The sequence below is a fragment of the Hemiscyllium ocellatum genome, chromosome 31 (genome assembly GCF_020745735.1).
Source record: "Hemiscyllium ocellatum isolate sHemOce1 chromosome 31, sHemOce1.pat.X.cur, whole genome shotgun sequence".
NCBI classification, from domain to species: domain Eukaryota; kingdom Metazoa; phylum Chordata; class Chondrichthyes; order Orectolobiformes; family Hemiscylliidae; genus Hemiscyllium; species Hemiscyllium ocellatum.
Genome location: NC_083431.1, coordinates 26815787 through 26836778, shown reverse-complemented (window position 1 = coordinate 26836778; position 20992 = coordinate 26815787). Strand labels below are relative to the sequence as shown.

At 39.0% G+C, this 20992-nt stretch overlaps 1 protein-coding gene across 1 annotated transcript in view; it reads left to right on the top strand.

Annotated features, from left to right (window-relative positions):
- Positions 1 to 18869: 18869 nt before the first annotated feature.
- The window catches only part of prpf8 (pre-mRNA processing factor 8), a 51542-nt gene continuing 49419 nt past the window's right edge, over positions 18870 to 20992 (top strand). The window contains exon 1 of the mRNA XM_060848413.1: positions 18870 to 18989. The gene's annotated coding sequence lies outside the window, so the exon portion shown is untranslated. The remainder of the gene's footprint in view (positions 18990 to 20992) is intronic.

The window sequence follows — 20992 nt, the reverse complement described above, 5'->3', positions numbered from 1 at the left end:
GCCTATGCTTACTGACTGCACTCTATGGGTCAGGAAGTCAAAGATCCAGTTACAGATAGGGTAGCTGAGACCTATGTCGCATAGTTTGAAGATGATTTTGTTTGGAATTATGACATGAAGGCAGAGCTGTAGTCAATAGGTAGGAGCCTGATGTAGGTATCCTTGTATCCAGATGTTCCAGGCATGAGTGCAAGGCCATGGAGCTAGCATCTGTTGTGGGCCTGTTGCAGTGGAGGGCTAATTGCAAAGGATCCAGGCAATCTGGGAGGCTAAAGCTGATGTGAACCACAACTAACCTCTTGAAGCATTTCATCATTATCGAGGTCAGAGCCACTGGATGGTAGTCATTGAGGTACGCTCCATGAATTGTCTTTGGCACCAAGGATGTTGGTGGTCTTCTAGAAGCAGGTGAAGACTTCAGATCGTAGTAAGGAAAGGTTAAAGATGTCTGCAAATACTCCTGCCATCTGGTCTGCACAGGATCTGAGTGCATGGCTGGGCACTCCATTTGGGTGAGTCATTTCTGTGGGCTTACTTTTAAAAAGGTCGATCTAACATCTGTGGTGGTGACCATGGGTACAAGTGCATTTGAGTCTGTTGAGACAGGTGACATTGTTCTGATCTTCTGTTTGAAGCTAGTGTAGAATCCACATACATCATCAGGTAGGGAAGCATTGTTGCCTGCAATTCTGTTCGACTTTGTTTCATAGCCTGTTATGTAGTGTAAGCCTTGCCACAAAAGACGAGTGTCTGTGTGGTTAGTCTCAGTCTCAAGTTTAGTTTGGTATTGCCTTTTGGAATTTCTGATGGCTTTGCGAAGGTCAGCCTGGATTTCCTGTACAGGTCAGGGTCACCCAACTTGAACACCTCAGACCTGGACTTCAGTAGATCTATGATTTTGGTTGGGGGATTACTTGGATTAACTTCTTCGGCACGCATTCTTCTGCACACTTACTAATGAAGTTTGTATTATTGTATTACATAGTGTCAAAATGCATAATAGCTACATTTATCTTTACAATTTATCTCATGATGCTAGGCAGTACATCCAAAACACTGCTGGTACATTGCATTTAACATGTCCCTTGGCTGCTCACAACAGGCAAGGTTCTGACTGGACACAACCATCCTGCACATGCAAAACTTGAAACAAAATATCCAGTATTAGATGTGATTTAACGTTCATGTTCAATACTGCGTTCAGTTCTGGTCTCCCAGCTGTAGAAAGGATGTGAAACTTGAGAGGGTTCAGAAAAGACTTACAAGGCTATGACCAGGGTTGGAGAGCTTGAGCTACAGCGAGGTTCCTAAAATCATGAGGACCACAGATAGGATGAATAGTTAACATATTTTACCCAGGATCAGGGTGTCCAAAACTGCACTGTGGCTTAGTCGTTAGCACTGTTGCCTCACAGCTCCAGGATTCCAGCCTCGGGCGACTGTCTGTGTGGAGTTTGCACATTCTCTCCATGTCTGCGTGGGTTTCCTCTGGGTGTTCTGGTTTCCTCCCACAGTCCAAAGATGTGCAGATTAGGTGAATTAGGTAAAAACTAGGAAGGGCTTTTGCCCGAAACGTCGATTTTATTTCTCCTCGGATGCTGCCTGAACTGCTGTGCTTTTCCAGCACCACTAATCCAGATTAGTTAAATTGGCCATATTAAATTGCCATTGTGTTCAGGGATGTGTAGGGTGGGTGCATTAGTCAGGGAAATGTAGAGTAAGAGGGTGGGGGAATGATTCTGTGTGGGATACTGTTCGGAGGGTTGTTGTGGTCGTGTTGGGCTAAATGGCCTATTTCCACACCGTAAGGATTTTATGGTTCTATGATTGGATCGCATAGGTTGAAGGTGAGAGGGTAAAGATTTAAAGAGGAGCTGAGGGACAACTTTTTCATGCAGAGGGTGGTGCATGTATGTAAGGAGCTGCCAGAGAAGGTGGTGGAGGTGGGTACAATTGCAACATTTTAAAAGCATCAGTGTGGTTACATGAATAGGAAGGGTTTGAAGGCTATAGGCCAAATGCTGGCAAATAAGACTAGATCAGTTTAGCATACCTGATCATTGTTGAGAGTTGGACCAAAAGGTCTGTTTGCATGCTGTACTAAACATTCCTGAGAGCGCCAAGATTTACGCTGACAACCATTTAAAGTTGTCCGTCAAACTTGTAGAATAGTGTACTGGTGTGGACAGGAAGCATCATATGCTAATACACAAGCTTGCTCTTTGCTGACAGGGAGTATGGATACATACTGCTTCTATTTCTACTGAACAAAAGAGGTGTCAGCAATTCTCTGGCTCATTCCTCAAACCAATGTTATGCCATCCAAAGCAATTGTCCCTCATTCAGAACATGTTGAATTGATGGATGAGCTTGCAATGTACTCATTATTCACTTGAAACATACTAGCAATCAATTTGACAGCTATTGTATTTACTTGTATTATGTAGAAGGTATTCATTTTCCTAGAAATATTAGCAGAATAATCCAGTAACATGAATCGGAAGAAAGTACTTAATGCATAATATGACAGTATGGCTTCTGTGATTATACCTGTTATAAATGCTTGCCAAAAAAACACATTTTTAGAACTGCCTTCTGTAACTCATCCTAATAACACTTCTTGGATTTTTGAACATTTTTTCTTAACCACCAAAGAATATGAATATTGTACTGGGTAGTCATAATAATAGATAATTAGATACAGATATTTGAATACATTTCCTTGTTTTCAAGTAAATAACAGGTCCAACTAATTATCTTCAAATATCTTCTACTTTTATGTTATCATCTATTCAGACGTATTCCTAATCCAGCCTCAAGATCTTTGTTCAGTCAAAGCATACTTACAAGGCTGCACAAGAGCAACAGGTCAACAGGATTTTGTAATGCATTAAAGTATTAACTAAATATGTTTGACAAATCAAGGCACAATCATGTTGTGGTTATATATGATGCCAATTAGAGGGAGGATGAGAAAGTATCAGAATAGTTCTTTCACTTGCCCTAACATTTCAAAGTGGACAGATCTTTTTCCCTTACATATCATCTTTAAAGACATTCATTTTTATCAATCTGTTTCGACATGTTACAACACACTTGTGTGAGGTGGGACACTTTTGACCCTGATACAGGTACACTGTGCCAAAAGACACCCAAATGGGCATATTTCAAGTCATGCTTGGATTTCTAGAGTTTATTCTATTGTAACCTTAATGGATGAACAGCAGCAATTATTGCTATTGCAGCTTATCAAACACAGTGGGGATTATAAAAAAACTGGACAGAACCAATTTCAAACTCAATACCCCAGTGTTGGATCAGCATGACTTATAAAATGTACCAAATCTATTTTTAGCAACAAGAAGAAAGCAAGGATTGTAGATGCTGGAGAGTCAGAGTTGAAAGGTGTGGCGCTGGAAAAGCACAACAGGTCAGGCAGCATCCAAGGAGCAGGAGAGTCGATGTTTCGGACATAAGCCCTTCATCATGGAAATGTCAACTCTCCCGCTCCTTGGATGCTGCCCGACCTGCTGTGCTTTTCCAGCGCCACATTTTTCAACTCCATTTTTAGCAACAGGTCTTTTAGGAAACTATGAGAATTAATTAGCAGTAGCATTGTAAATAAACAGGAATGCAAAACAATGATATTGCCTTCAGTAACTCCAGTTCAAAAGTATTTTGACTTTAAAACACTTTAGGTCATCTTGAGGTTGGGCCAGATCTTAAGTTATTTTTTTCTGAAGTGTTGATTATACAGGTCGTTCTGGCATAGCACGCATTTCGTCAATGCGAATTGGCAATAACGGATGACGAATTGTGGAATTTTCTGCTGAACGGGCGAAGCAATTTTCTAGACCAAGCTTCCACAGCACGAATTTCTATAGAGGGACGTTGCAGAGGAACGCAACTGTTGCATTATAGCAGAAAGACCTCTATTATGAAAAGAAGAAATACAAACAAATAAAAATGACAATTTGCACGCACCAGGCAGAATTTTCCTGACACCAGGGAATTCGGGCTGGGAGCAGGAGAGTTTGAAAAAAGGTAAACATCTACACGAGGACTTCTCTCCAATATATTTCCACCTTGTCTGAGGTGTGGAACAAAATTGGCAGCTAGCTCCAATAATGCAGTAAATTGTGTCACTGCAGGGCGTAAATAGAGACCATTTTCTGAGGTGGTTTTCCTGCTTTCAGAGCTGCACACTGAATATGGAGCCCACCAACTCTCTGAGGCAGCCTTTTAGCAGCAATCCTGTGCATCATAGGTTTCTCCTCCAAAAATCCCATTCTTGAACCTACATTAATCAGTGGCCACTGGCCGGGCTGTAAGCTACCACCTTGAGTTTCCCTTGCATTTGTCCACCTACATCTGCAGTATGTATTTCTCCCAGTTGGGCTGATGGCTATCCCAAACCTGTACCTGCAGCCTGCCCCCCATTTCTAATTGCTTGGCATTCCAACAGCCTGTTAATTGGCTGTCTCCAGGATCCTCATGCAGTCAGCAGGACTTGACATCACAAGGGTCAGGACCTATACATGATCCGAGCATAGGCGTCCCAATGACCCCAGAATATTCAGGCCACTGACTCTCTGCATGCATTCCTGAAGATGAAGCCAAGCACCTCAGAAAAACAGAAATTGTCCAAGAATCTTAAACAAGCACATTTGTACATTCTAATCTCACAAAGGGGACAACTTGTACATTCAACAATGTTTCTTTCAAATGAAATGCTGAATACATTGTAAACATTTCTATGCTAAGCAATACAGTAACATTAAACAAAGCACAAAGAGTACAAAAGTAAAAGGTGGGGATCACTAAACTTGCACTTAGTTGGGTTATCATGTTTAATCTTACATCTCTTGCTTCATGAAAGATGTCAAACGTGAAAGGTATTTTTTTAAAGACTTCAGACAAGCAAAGAGGTTATGGACACTCATACACTTTTTCCAAATTAAAATTTCAATGCAGTCTAATTGAAGTGTTCAAAATCATAAGGATTTCAGATGAAGTGACTCAGGCGCTGAAAAATTCATTATTCATGAGAATGGTTCCTGAGATGAGGAAATTCAATTATTAAGGTAGATTCCAGAAGGTGGTACTGAGTTCCTTGGAAAAACGAAGACTGAAAGAGGATTGATGGAGGTATTCAAAATCATGAAGGGGTGGGACAGAGTAAATAGGAAGAAACTGTTCCAATTTGCGAAATGATCGAGAAACAAAAGCGACATGAGGAAACACTGCGAGTGGTTAAGATCTGGACTCCACTGTCTGAAAGTGTGATGGAGGCAGGTTTGATTGAAGCATTCAAAAGGGAGGTAGGCTTTATCTAATAAGGGAGAATATACAGGGTTACAGAAAGAAAGTAGGAGAGTGGCACCAAGTTAACTGCTCATTTGGTCAGTCAATGCAGACACAGTGGGCCAAATGGTTTCTTCTTACACTGTCACAGTTCTATGATGCTGTGAAATTATGAAGGCTTCTAAGAAAAGTAAATTGGAAAAGAAAAAATCCACAGTAGTCTTTTGAGGCATGGAATGCCATATCAGAAACCACAGTGGAAATAGAATCTGAACAAGATTTTATGAGGGTGGAGAATGAATATTTCAAAAAATAAATATTTTAAAGAGTCTGGGAAAGGGGAGAGGAAAAGTACTGAGTGAATAGATGTTTCTGACAGCTGGCATGCATGAGCTCCCTCAGTGGTTCCATTATATTACCACGGTATTAATATTTGCCTTCACTTCTTATGATTAATAAATTGCACTTTTATTTGTTTTTAACTGGTAAAATTGCATTTTAGTCAACATCTGCCAGTTACAGATTTACTTATATAATTTGATTTGAAATGTTTGTTGACAAAATTCGAGTTAGTGTCTTCCTTCTATTTCTTATTTCATTTGCCCTATTCAAACAGCATGATAAATCTGCATGGATAACCATACTATCTGCTGTTGCACTAAATTAAACAGTATGAATATTTTATCAGGTACATACTCAGTGAAATGAGATGACAATCTTCTTGTTATGGTGCTGGCACCAATCAGTCTCAGCACTGTTGTGAATTTTGGTGCAATTAATGCCCAAATGTAGCAAAGAAACATGTTAACGACATACTTTTCTGGCAATCAGGTACTTAATTGATTTACCGCGGGAGCTCTAGAGGTAATGCGGTACTTAACAAAAGTCTCAGTCCAGTTTTGATGAGGCATGACCTTTACAGAAAGAAATTTGCTTTATTATGACACTTCTGGAAAACTGTACATTAATAAATATTAGATTAGATTAGATTCCCTACAGTATGGAAACAGGCCCAACAAGTCTACACCAATCCTCCAAAGAATAACCCACCCAGACCCATTCCCCTACCCTATTTTTATACCGTGACTAATGCACTTAACACTATGGGCACTTTAGCATGACCACTTCACCTGACCTGCACATTTTTGGATTGTATGAGGAAACCAGAGCAAATGGAAGTCAAGATAATTTATACATGGTAATGGATTTCTATATCCAGATTTTGCACAGCCAGAACTAGATTTCAGGAAGGTTAGGATACCTCTTTAATCTGCATGGTTGCCATAGTCACCTGATCTCCTTGGTCAATGTCATATTAATTAATTTACTGTAAGTGCTGTCCTTACAGCATCTGGCTTAGGGAGGAAAACAAATCACCAAGTTTAGCACAATTATAACAGTGATCCCTGGTAATATTGTAGGATTTTGAATGATAGTGAGAGAAATGTTTTGTCAATATGCACTTCCAAGATCAACATATGAATGATACTCACTTTGTCAGGATACCAAAGCATGTTTGTGGAATTGTCGTCATGATTTGGAGATGCCGGTGTTGGACTGAGGTGTACAAAGTTAAAAATCACACAACACCAGGTTATAGTCCAACAGGTTTAATTGGAAGCACACTAGCTTTCAGAGCATCGCTCCTTCATCTGGTGATAGTGGAGGGCTCGATTGTAACACAGAATTTATAGCAAAAATTTACAGTGCGATGTAACTGAAATTATACATTGAAAAATTGATTGTATGTTAAGCCTTTCATATGTTAGAATACCATGACGGTTTCACTTCTTTCATGTGTAAATCGCAAAACCTTTTTTTAAAAAAAGTTGTATTCTCAGGTTATCTGTTAACAATGGTGATAGCTAGACAATATGTTGAAGGTGTTAGCCCATTGCTCTGAACAGGAGATTTTGAATTGGGACCAGCTAAAGCAGCAGCAGAGTTCTTATAAACGCTCTGCCATATCTCAGTCCATATTTATCCACAGTTAAAAATCACACAACACCAGGTTATAGTTATAAATTTGTACTTGCAGGGTTACATTGTACTTTGCTCAAAAACTGCATGCATTCGTGTAAAACTCCGTTATCTCACTTTTTAGATTAGAATCAACCTAAACATCATGGCATAGACAGAGAACACAGGGAGCCAACACCTTCAACATCAACTCGCCACTAAGTCTTCAATAAGAGAACTGTGGATGAAGACTTGAAGGAAGATGTAAAAATGTGCTATCACATGCTGAGTACAGTGCTAATTATAGTAAAATACATCCATAGATGGAGGAGATCTGCTGCAATGTTGAGGTGACACCATGTTGGGTCAATGAGATGATTATTACATTGGAGGCTTGGGCGGGGACAGAGAGGGTGTGGAGGGAGGGGGTCTGTGTGGAATTCAGTCAGTCAAATAACCTTTTCCAATGCAAGTAGACCTTGCTATATTACCGAATTGTCTATTGCTGGTAAGCCCTGTTCACCAGGGCTGAAAGGGAGAAACCTGTTATATATTACTAGCAATGACCAATTAACTGACAATAGCCACCAAAATCTGGTGGACCAGTTTAACAGATTCTGCAGTTCTAGAGAGGGGATGCCTCAATTATTGGGAACCCGTGAAAAAAAAACAAGGTTACTTCAGAAAAGTTTCATGGCTGTCAGAAAATGTTAGACTTCCCTCCAAAACTTTCTGCTGCCATTTTGCAGATGTATGGACTGCAGTGGTTCAAGAAGGTGTTCAATCAAGGACAATTAGGGATAGCCATAATCATTGGCCCACTAAAGGAAAACACACTCACTAAGAAAACCAGAATTTTAGCCATAACTACACCTCCCTTTTGTACTATTTTTAAACAAGTATTAAATTACTTAAAAATAATGGTTAAATACCTATATAAAAATAATCCAAAGCTAAAGATAGTACGAGTGTCAGATGATTCACGACTGAATGTAATTTGGTAAACATGTCCCAATAATAATTTTAAGATGACCAACAAATCTGTAACCTGACTTAGGAGATATCATAAACTAAATTATGAGACTGATTGTGCGGTGAAGCTTATTCAATTCAGAGGATTAGCTAAAAGCCTCCAGCTGCACCCCAATCCTAATATTTGTTAATTGCTGATCCAGTCTTTAAAACAACTGGACTTAGTGCCATAACCAAAGCCATTGTTTTGTAGATTTTCACCAATAACACAGTTGGAATTGTTGGAATGTGCCCTCCAAACTCTGTTGCAGACAGTAATGATCTCATGATGAAAAGAAAAATATAAATGTGTTAGAAGTACTTCAGGGAAGGTTTACTAGACCAATACCTGAAATGCGTGGACTGTCTTATAAAGAATGGTTGGATTGGCTAGGCTTGTATCCATTTAACTTTCAAAGAATAAGAGATGACTTGATTGAAACATATATGATCCTGAGGGGTCTTGATAGGGTATATGTGAAGAGGTTGTTTCCACTTGTGGGAGAATCTAAAACGAGGCATCACTTTTCAAAAATCAGGAGTCCCATTTCAAACAAGAATCGATGACCATTGGTCAGTTCTTGGTCAGGTCAAATTATTCGTAATACAGTAGACATTATATTTCTATAAAGCTTAAATTTCTAGCTCTTTTTTGATTCTTTTGTTTAAAATGTGATCACAAAACATAAAAATTAGTATTAACTCTAAATCTAAATTTTAAAAGGATGAATTCTCACCTGATGGAATAACCCATTCTATCAGCCTTTTGCAATTAGCAATTGTAGCCACGGAGGCCCAGAACCAGCAGTCTCCCAACTCCCCCTGTATAATGTCACTTTTGCTAACTCCATCTGTCACAAAGAAGGCATTTTCGTGCAGATCCTAGTAACAGAGAAATAACTAATTTAAATAATGTGTCACTCCTCTCAGTTCGCTATTTCAATCATAAGGAATGAATAATTAACAACTTGCATTGCTTCAAATCATATAGCAATGTAGCAGAAAAAGAGGCTAGCTGGCCCAGTGAACCTGCCCCAGCTGTTTGATCAAGTTACCTAATTAATCCCATATCCTTGCTCTTTCCTCATATATCCTATAACCTTTTTGTTGTTAAGTATTTCTCCAAATTATATAACATCCTTAATATAATGAAAATCCTCAAGATACTTCACTTTGGAAAGAAACAAGCTGATAGGTTGAGAATTTAATGAAATGAGCTGACAGCACAGATATTAAGCTGATAGCATTACATTTTGAATGAATCTTGGTCCAAGGAAATTTTTCTTAAATTGTACTCTCATTAACAGGTAAAAAGGTCAATCTATCTGCTTTTTTTAATGCCCTGGCAGATTGTGACACTGAAGCAGTTTCAGTTTTTATCTTATTCAGTTATGTTGCTTTCTGCCTACCAGTTTTATAAAACTTTAATAAAACTATATCAAGTGCTTCTTGCTATGATGAACCACTTGTTTTCCATTGCTAATTGTGTAAGGGACATAATGCCTTAAACTATTTGTAGGAAACAATAATGTAGAATTTAGTCATTGGGAATTATGCTAAAGAGACAGTATCATATAGGCTGCCTGTTTTTGCTCCATCCTCACACCCAATATGTTGACTTGGGGTTGATATATTTTGGGAGCTTTGTGATCATTCATATTTTACACAGTTGTTCAAAACAAATTTCTATCTTCTCATCACCTCAAAATAGTCCATGTTTCATGTTGCAGAAAATTCAAATGTTCTCAGCTGTTTTATCTTGGAGAAGAAGCTACAAATTTCTAATATTACACTTGTTATTTGCAACTAACAGTGGCTAATTTATATGAAAGCATCATATAGTTACCAAGGTACGGATCCATTCGATTCCTTCTGGTGGCACATCCTCATAGGTCAGTGATGAAGGTTTAGGGAGAAATTCAGGATCCTCCCAGAGTTCACCAGTCAGCTGAAGCTCTTCTATAATGCTATGATAGTTCTGAATTTCAAAAAAATTGTCTTGTGCTTATAATTGAATAACTTATTGATACCTATTAAAAATAAAATGTATCTTACAAATATTGTAAACTAGAAATTGCTGCTGGTAGCATTAATGACACAATACGTAACTCATTCAAACAATAGTCCCTCAACCATTATAAATGTAATAAACTGTGGATGATGCAAACCTGAAATAAAGGCAAAAAAAATTCTTGTTGAGCTCAATTTGTAAATCTATTTGTTTTGTCACAGTACTCACTCCAGATGCTACCTGGCTTTCTGAGCATTTCCAGCATTTTCTGTTTTTGTTTCTCCATCTATCACTCATTTATTTTAAAGGACTGGTATTCTTTACCATCTGGAAGAAAAGGATAGCAGGCACATGGGAACACCACCAGCTGAAGATAATCCTCCAAGTCACACAACATCTCATTGTTCCTTCATTGTCCTTGAGTCAAATGCTGGGAATTCCTTCACACTATACAGACTACATTGGTCAAGAAGAGTCACCACCACTTCTTTCTTCATGGGTAATTAGGAATGGCAACAAATGCTGATTTGGCCAGTAATACTCATATCCCAGAATATAAAACCCAATGCATTCCCTAATGTCACCAAAACCAATTTCTAGCCTACCACAATTCTTAGTACAATCATGTAAACTAATTCAGTCTGTCTTTAAATAACAATCAGCATTTTGGGATCACTAGTTGCAATCAGTATAATTTTCTTTTCTCATTGTTGACAAATGTTGTCTCCAATGCACATATATAGCCGATTTCTATTCTGTATTATCAATATGTTGCTTTGAAGATCTGAAAGATTCAGTAAAATGCATCAACTTTATATATAAAATTAGCAGAACTTGTATCATACTGGCCAGAGAGAGAGAGAGAGAGAAATGAAGCAGCAGTGCCACAGAAGTTATGAAACACCCAGAGCTTGGGAAAAAAATTTCTTTTTTTTAAAATTTCTATTTTGTGGCAGTTTTGCAGAGGTTGTTGGATGAAGACGAATGTACAAAACTGCTCCTGAGAAAGGAAGAAGATAATAAAATAAAGCAAGTGCAAGGGGATAAGTAATAATTTCAGACCAGAAATGTTTGAATAAAAGTCTAAATAGATTACTTGAATTCCAGTTCATTTAATCTTAAATATGTGAAGCTCCAGGAAAAAGGCTATCAGATGTTCTGGACTGGGAGTTGAAGTCAAAGTTAAATAAACCCACTGAGGTGTTACAAACAGAGTATTCTCTGGAGTGAGTACTGTACAAGGGGTGCTTTTGGGTCTGTAAAGGGGTGTTTCAGTTTAACAGAATAATATTTCTACCATGTGTTTCAAACAAAAAAAACTATGCACTCTATTATTGTTATGTTAAATAAAAACACAATGTCTAATTATTTAGTAAGAAGTGCTATCAGGTCATTTGAACTTTAACTGATCAAAGATGTTTGCACATTGAAATGTGTTTATCTGTTTTAAGCTTCAATACAGAGGCAAACAGCATTTTTAGAGTACATGCCTCTTTAATTGTAAAGTCAGCATATATGGTAAATATTTCTTGAGTTCAGAATCAGTTTGATCATGACATCCAAAATACACAGTCATTATATAAATCTAAGACCACGTCACAGTGACATTCAACATGTGAATTCACCACAAGCTTATTTTGCACTAGTAACAGAATAATACTGCAGTGTAATGTCTATATTTGCCAGTGGCAATTTCAAATTAAGATATCGAAATAGGTGGTCCAGTTGTTAAATTGAACTCTGCACTGCAGAGAGAAAAATCTCTTAGATATATATTTAGCTGAAATATTGCCCCATATGAATTCTGATTATGGTTCAGTAATGTGTGAATAACTTCAGATTTGAAAGATTAACTTATAAAATGGAACAGTTTCTCCACCAAAACACACAAACTATTTCATTTGGCAGAGCCTAAAATGGCCATTAATATTTAATTTTTGTGCTAAAACAGCATTGCCTCCTTTTACTCATTTGCAACATTTTCATTCCAATCCAATCCATTAAATTGCCAACAAAAAATAAAAATTTCTTTTGATCTTACAGAAAAGTATCGTGATACAGCATTTTCACAAGGTAAAGAAAGTGCAAAAAGGAAATGGTTAATTTGCAACAACTGACTGTTTTCTGTGCTTTAAGATGCAAATACAGATAAAGTAGTGCCTGAAACATCAGATAAATGCTTGCTAAATTATATATTCTAATTAAGGGCATAAAAATACTCCATGGTAAGTCTTTGAAATTCCAAAATACAACTGAGAAAGTAGCACGTTCTCCATCAGAATTTCCTTAAGTTTGAATAACATTTAGTACATTATACTTGCCAGAAATATTATAAAGAATGTGATGTTCGGTGTGTCAAATACATGCTGGGGATACAAGATGGGATTAAAACAAATATTATTGTCCAATTTCATTGCAGTATTAGTGAACATTGACAAATTTGGAAGGTACAGCATATTTTTTGATGGCAAACAACATTTTACAAATAAAACATTTCTCATTGAAAGCATACAATCTAATTAAAATAATTAGCATCTAATAACATTTCATTTAATCTTCTGGACACATTACAAGTAAATTGACAGAAGCAACAAATCTGCACTTCTTGGTGTTGGTAATATATAATACATAATATAATATATAAATCTGATTACCGATGCCATGACTAGGCTGTCGTCAGTTCTAAATGTTTCATTCACTTGATTCAGTAGTTCCTCCATACTACTCTCTCTTGGACAAATATCTAGTAGAGCCTTAACCTCTCCAGTAAGTATATTCCACTTTTCATAATTTCCTGTTACTTCTTCTGCTTCATTGTAGTTTTCAGCTTTCACTTCCAGCTCCATCTGATCTTTGCATACTCCTTCAGGGAGTGGAGAGCCATCACCTTGCAAGAAGTGAATTTGAGTTACAGTGGTATGAGTGCATGAGCAACTATTCCCCATTCAACGATGACTAAGGTCTCGCATGTATCAATGTTTCCAGTTGTTAATAGTGACACTCTTACTTGGATAGTTATAAGATATTCAATGGGATTCTCAGTAAACTGTGATCAGTTTTCTCTGCTGCTATCAAATGATACACATAGGGAAAATAATACTGCTCAGGAGAGCATTTGTGGAAGATATTTTTGGTGGAAGCTCTGTGTGAGCTTTAAAAGGGACTTTAACAATCTCTGTCTCAAATGCTTTGTGACAATATGTCTGTTGAACTGAAGGCTTGTGACAATTGCTATTGTTTGAAGGACAGAAGATAGAAGACAGAAACTACAGCATGTGAAGAAATCAGTCCTGTTCTGAATAGCACTACAAATGAGAAGGGAGAGTTGGCTCCATGAGCAGTTAAACATTACAAATGTGCTACAGACATCTAGACACACCATAAGTAATGCAACAGGAGATCAGCTGGTACTTCTTTTTGGATTTGCACCAAAGAACTATCATTTAAATGTTAAAGAAATGCTTCACAGGAGTTCCCATTTCTTACACTGCATTCTCATGAATGTTTCAATAAATTTGTGAATTTAATTTTTAATAAACTTGCAGCATATCTGTTTCTTCTGACAATGTGAATCATATTATCAACTAACAGCAGGCATCCCGAACAGCTTAGTTTATGTTCAGCAATAGTTTAGGCAATATTGATAAAATGTTTATACGTATTTATGTGAGTGCAGTCCATAATTTTAATGTAAATTCCTTAATTTTATCATGTCTGCGATTACTAAAAACAAAGTTAAAATAGCAGAACTGAAAGTTATAAGTTTTGATAAAGATACTAGATTACTCTCTATAAATATGTTTCTTAATTAACTTACCTATATTTTAAAACATTTTTAATGACACCTATTTTGGAAAATGAGAATGCTATTTTTAAAGGCAAGATTTCTTTCTGCACTTGTTAAAGCTTGTTATCTATCCCATTATCTGTTCTTTTAAGTCATTTTCAGTACTATCTTGTGAACATGCAATTTTGATGTGAGCTTACATATGGGAACAAAATCAAAGTTATCCATATGTATTTTTATAAATCCCTTTGAAATAGCAGAGGCAGGCTTTAAGCCATCTATTACGGTATAGATATTCATAAATGGGCATTTATTCACATTCACAGGAATTAAACAGATGTTGATCTTCTTCTTGAGTTGTCTGCAAGAGGGGAGTTCCAGTCCACAGCATTGCAATCTCCACCCTGAGTGGAGCAAGGCAGCAGGTCCAGAATGCACCGCAGCAATGGCATAAATCTGATCCAGACCAGCCAGTCAAACCTTTACAGAGTGCAAGTTGCCAAGGCAACATGAAGTTTTACATCGCTGTTGTTGCCTGGAGTAATGGTTGCTAAGGATCCCATTTCTTTCCATCACACTCTTACCATCTGTCATTGGTGTATGTTGTAAGGATTTACAACTTAAGATTCAACCTATTTGGCCATATTCTTATTCTTACTTGGTCATCAAGTCCTGGTACTTTAATCCTGAGCTTCTGGCTCAGAGGTAGGTATGCTATGCACTGTGGGGTCTACAGGAACAGCTGATTCAAACTTACAAGATGCTGAAGTGTTTGTTGCAATTAGCCACCTTTTGAAGTTTTATTTCACTCTGCCTATTATGAATCTGCATGTTCTACATTGTCTCATCCTATTAGTGGCACAGTACTCAGTGATTAGCAGTGCTGTGTCACAGTGCCAGGGACCTGGGTTTAATTCAAACCTTGGGCATCTGTCTGTGTGGAGTTTGCTTCCTCCAGGTGCTCCGGTTTCCTCCTAAAGTCTGAAGATGTGCAGGCTAAGTGGATTAGCCATGGAAATGCAGGGATAGGGTAGGGGGTGGATCTGGGTCAGATGCTCTTTGGAGGGTCCGTGTGGAGTCGATAGGCTGAATGGCCTGCTTCCATACTGTAAGAATTCTATAACTCCAGTTCAAACCAAAATCATTCCCCACACTTTATCATTACTTAACTTTGTTTCCAGTTAAATGATTTGAGTTGAAAGCAGTCACAGAAGCTAAATACTGCAGTTATCATCTGGACATATTCTTCAACAATCTGAGGAGTTTGCTACGACTTTTCAAATAGTCAGCACAATTAACCTGTGATCTTTCCCAAAGCTGCGAGAGGTCTACAAGATTGACTTAGACATTTAAAGGAAATACTGTTTAGCCTCTGACAAACTCTAATCAGCTCCAAGCACCTGACTATGCTTTTCATTTCACTGGAAATGAAACTGAAACCAACATCTTCAGCCATATCAAAGGACCTTATTTGGCAAATAAAAGCTGAACATCAACATAAAAAAAACCTAGAATGCTGTTTTTCCTCACCTGTCCTACATCTATCTACAAAAACAAAGAAAATAGGTGCAGGATTTGGCCAGTTGCCTCTAAACCTGCTCGGCTCTTCAATATGATCATAACTGATTATCCAATTTAGTGCTCTCTTCCTGTTTTCTCTCCATACCTTCTGATCCATTTAGTCCTTCAAATTAAATTTAACTCCTTCTTGAAATTATTCAATATTTTGGCCTCAACTATTTTATGTGGCAGAGTTTACACCATTACACATGAAGACACCTCCCATCATGTACATGCCAGGTACCGTGTGACTTGGTCAACGTTGTCTATCTCATACACTGCAGGCAAGGATGCCTGGAGGTGTAGTACATTGGTGAGACCGAGCAGAGGCTGTGGCAATGGATGAATGGACACCACACAACAATCAACAGACAAGAGCATTCCCTCCCAGTCGGACAACACTTCAGTGTTCCAGGACAGTTGACCTCAGACCTTTGGGTGACCATCTCCAAGACGGACTTTGGGACAGACAACAACACAAAGTGGCCAAGCAGAGGCTGATAGCCGAGTTCGCTACCCAAGGGGATGACCTCAACCGGGACCTTGGGTTCATGTCAGACTACAGGTAACTCCAATGCACTACACACACACACACACACACACAAACTCTGTCACACATACACCCCCACACTCACACATACACACGCACCCTCTCACAGACTTATATCCCTTTACACTCACATACACACACTCTCTAACAGAAACTCATACCCCCATACACACACACCACACATATATAAGTTTGTGAAGTAAATTTGTACTTGCAGAATTACATTGTATTTGTTCAAAAACTTCATGAATGCATGTAAGATTTTGTAAATCCCTTCTTTAGATTAGAATCAGTCTGAACATTGAGGCACAGACAGCCTCACATAGGGCACCTCACACCTTCAGTGCATTATCTGGGCCAACATAGTACCTGTTGTTAAAGTTCACTTAAGCCTGAACAAACGCACCAACTGGTTTCATAACAGTTTCTACCCTACTGTTGTTAGAATACTGAATGGACTCACAAACTCTTAACATTTGCCTGTACCTGTGTTTTTGTTTTTGTCGCTGTTTACCTTATTTACCATCTATGCTACTTAACTCTGTGATCTGCCTGTACTTCTTGCAAGACAAAGCTTTTCACTGTGCCTTGGTACATGTGACAATAAATTCTATTCAATTCAATTGAGAATGTAACTTTAAGAAAGTTCTGGGATTTACATATGAAAGAACTGAAACCAACATGCCCATTCTAAAAGATGAGAGACTTAACAAACAATCCAGGTGTTTTCAATATATAATTTGAGTTAGATCATACTGTAAACATTTGCTATAAATTTTGTGTCCTACGATTTTATATTCCACAACCACCTAATGAAGGAGCAGCACCCCGAAAGCTAGTGCGTCCAAATAAACCTGTTGGACTATAACCTGATATTATGTGATTTTTAATTATGTGCCAGAGAATTCCACAGGCTCACAAATCTCTGGGTGAAGAAATTTCTCCCTTTCTCAGTACAAAATACCCTAACCCATATCCTTAGACTGTGACCCCTAGTTCTATAATCTCTGGTCATTGGGCACATTCTTCTTGAGCGTATCCTGTCCAGTCCTATTAGAATTTTATGGGTTTCTATGAGAATCTTCTTCATTCTCCTAAAGTGCAGTGATTATAGTCCTAACTGATCCAATCTCTCTTCATACCTCAGTCCTGTCATCACAGGAATCAGTCTGGTTAAACCTTTGTTGCATACCCTACACAGACAAAACATCCCTCCTTAGATAAAGAGACCAAAACTATACACAATACTCCAGGTATGGTCTTGTGTTGCTGGAAAAGCGCAGCAGGTCAGGCAGCATCCAAGGAGCAGGAGAATAGACGTTTCGGGCATGAGCCCTTCTTCAGAAAACCTGAAGAGCCTGAAGAAGGGCTCATGCCCGAAACGTCAATTATCCTGCTCCTTGGATGCTGCCTGACCTGCTGCGCTTTTCCAGCAACACATTTTCAGCTCTGATCTCCAGCATCTGCAGTCCTCACTTTCTCCTTCCAGGTGTGGTCTTACCAAGGCCCTCATTGCAGCAAGACATCCCAACTCCAGTATTCGAATGTTCTCACTATGAGGCCAGTATACTATTTGCCTTCTTCACTGCATGCTGCACCTGCATGCTTACCTTCATTGACTAATCTACAAGGGCATACAGATCTCATTGCACCTTCCTTTTTTGCTATTTATTGTCACTCACATGACAATCTGCCTTCCGAGTTTTGCTAGCAAACTTAATAATCTTACATTTATCCAAGTTATACTTCATCTGCTAGACACTTGCCCATTCACTCAATTTGTCCAAATCACATTGAAGCATCTGTGCATCCTCCTCATATTTCTCCAGTTCAGCTTTGTGTCCAGAACAATTCTGGAGGTATTGTTTGTAGTTCCCACGTCTAAATCATCCATATGTATTGTGAATAGTTGGGGTAGGAGCACAGATCCTTGTGGTAGCTCACGAGTCATTGCCTGCCACTTGAAAAAAATCATGTTTTTCCCCATTCTTTGTTACTGCCTGCCAACCACTTTTCTAACCGTGACAGTACACTACCTCTAATTCTATGTGATTTAACTTTACATGCTAATCTCTTATGGGACCTTGTTGAAATTCAACCTAGTTTAATGTATGCCCATTAATGTATCCAATTTAAAATTCACTTTGCTTCCACTTGATCCCTTCTGCATCTTGATTTCTGTAAATGTTTCCAATTCTACAATTCCCTTCAACCTCACACTTCCTTCAATTTTAGCTGCAGCATAAGCAGCTTTTGGCCAACCTGCTGTTGCACTCTGGAATTTCCGATTTTAAGCTATTTGCTTTTCCTAGCTCCTTCAAGTCCTATTGTAGCCCATCTCTTTAAGCTTTTGGTCACATCTCTTCCTTTGAATTGAGTGTTCAATGTACCCCCTGTGTATTACTATTTTCTTAAAACAAATGCTCAATATTACTTTGGTTATGCACAGACGTTGTTTAATTGCAATAGTTGACATAGGATCTATCTTAAGCGTAATTTTTTAAAAAAGTTCATTTGCTGTGCACTTCATTTTATAAAATCTGACTGAATCCCTCAATGTGCTTGTTTTCAGTGGGCTACCTGGAGATTGCTGTGTTCTGAGTGGCTGCAGAGGCCATCAATCCAGCTGATTGACCAATGGGAAGCTCGCATAGACAGCGGAAGACCCGCCTTCAGTATCCGGGCACTCTGCACTGACGCCTCACTCGCTCGCGGAGTTAATGGCGCCGAGGCCCTGAGGCCTAAGGCCAAGGGAGAAAAATCGATCTTCTCGCTTTTTTCCCCTTGCCGTCGCAGCTGCGTTCAGGGTAGGTATTTCTGTGTGCTCCGGGCACGCGGGTCGGGGTTCAGGGTGGGATTGGGTCGAGGGTAAGCCCCGTGAGCTCGGCCTGGCCCGGCCGGGCCTGCGGCCTATTGGTTTCCATTGTGGTGCTCGGCAGGCATCGGTCTAGAGCAGCTCAGGCGGGGACTCGCTGCTCATGCCGCGCTGGAACCTTCCAGGAGAAGTCATCGCCTTTTTACAGCAAAGAAGATTGGCCCAGTCGTATCCGTGCTTCAGTCATCTATTAACTTTCATCCCATTTTCCAACATTTGGCCCGTAACCTTGTGCTCATCTACATGTTTCTTCAATGTCTGGATGGTTTGTACCTCTACCATACTTTTTAACCAGTGCATTCCAGATAGCCACCACACTCAAGGTGAACAAAACGTTTCCTCAAATCCCCTCTGAACCCCCTGCTCCTTAACTTGCATCCTGGTTATTGATGTCCCTACTAAGGAGAAATGTTTCTCCTTATCAACCCTATGTTCTTCAAACTTACACCTCGATGAAGGTCACCCACTCAGCCTTCTCTGCTGTAAGGAAAACAACCTTAGCCTTCTGGTCTCTCTTCATAGCTGAAGAGCCTCTCTTCACTTCAGCCAAGGCAGCATCCTGGTAAACCTCCTTTGGACCCTCTCTTGTGCAATCAGATTCTTCCTATAATGTGACAACTAGAACTGCCCACAGTATTGCATCTGTGGTTTAACTGATAAATGTTATGACTCCATCATAACCACCTTGCTCTTGTATGCAATGCTTTGAATAAAGTCGAATATCTCATGCATTCTTAACACTTGCCCTGCTGCCTTCATAAATATATGGACTTGCACGCAAAGGTGCCTCTGATCCTTTGTATTTCCTTTGGTCCTACCATTCAACAGAAGTGTAGCTGTTCAGTGTAAATTCACCCTTTGTCCCAGTTTCTCTCCCTCCAGCCACATCATTCACACCAGAAGAGTATGACATGATGTGCTTAGAATTTGTTATTAAACATGCTTAACACTGGTGCAAATTTCTCATCAAGACACTATTCAAAAGGACAAGGCAGGCAAATTCAAGCCTATATCAAAAAGAGATCTCAATAAGGAAAAAAAGTTGTAGTTATGGGAACAAGGGGAAAGTGAGGACTGCAGTTGCTAGAGATCAGAGTTGAGAGTGTGATGCTGGAAAAGCACAGCAGGATTCCTGATGAAGGGCTTATGCCTGAAACGTCGATTCTCCTGCTCCTCAGATGCTGCCTGACCTGCTGGGCTTTTCCATCAGCACACTCATGTTATGGGAACAAGTGGGATTAATTGGTGTAAAAGAAAAATACTGTGGATGCTGGAAATAGATCAAGAAGCATGATGACTACAAAAACAATTAATGTTGCAGGCTGATGATCTTTTGTCAGAGTTCATTTCAAGCTCTCTCAAAGAGCTGATGAGTGCAATAGCCTGGATAGCCTCCTTCTGTGTTTTGTGATTGTACAATTTACTCACATTTTTAGCATAGATTTAAATCTCCCTTTCAAGTATACATTTTTAAAGTTACTTCATGGGATGTAGGTGTTGCAAACTAGGCCAGCATTTTTATTGTCCATCACTAATTGTTTTGGAGAAGATGGAATTGAGCACCCTTTATGAATCGCTGCAGCCATTGGAGTGTAGGGCCACCTGCAGTGCTGATAGAAAGGAAGTTCCAGGTTATGACCTAGAGAATAGTGATATGGATCCCAGTCAGAATGATCATATGTATTTAGTTTGGCATGCGGAACATATAGAAATGTGGCTTCCATGTGTAAATGTAACTTTAATAATAAGATTAGTTTACTTACAGTATGGAAACCACACCGACCCGCCAAAGCGCAACCCACCCAGACCCATTCCCCTACATTTACCCCTAACACTACGGGCAATTTAGCACAGCCAATTCATCTAACCTGCACATTTTTGGATGGTGGGAGGAAACCCACGCAGACACAGGGAGAAAGTGCAAACTCCACACAG